Genomic DNA, 333 nt, shown 5'->3' with positions numbered 1-333 from the left:
CGGTCTCCATGTCTGATTAAACATTTAGTGGCAGGGATCTAGAGATAGTTACCACTTGTGGCAGGCAGGCAGGCAGGCAGGCAGACAGGCAGCAGGGAAGGGCACGGGGTGGTGGTAGACTCAAGGTTATTTGGATGTTTTTGCCGGGTTGTTTTTTTCTTTTCTTCGGTTTTACGTTAAAGTGTGTGTGTGAGTGAGTGTATGCGCGGGTGTGTACTCCTACATGTGACTGTGAATGAGTGTGTGCGAGAGAGACAGACGGCCAGAGAACACAGAAAGAGGGAGAACAAGTGAGAGAGAGAGAGAGAGAGAGAGAGAGAGAGAGAGAGAGAG

Source organism: Aplysia californica, unplaced genomic scaffold (genome assembly GCF_000002075.1).
Source record: "Aplysia californica isolate F4 #8 unplaced genomic scaffold, AplCal3.0 scaffold00592, whole genome shotgun sequence".
Classification (NCBI taxonomy): domain Eukaryota; kingdom Metazoa; phylum Mollusca; class Gastropoda; order Aplysiida; family Aplysiidae; genus Aplysia; species Aplysia californica.
Note: the sequence above shows the minus strand (reverse complement) of the source record.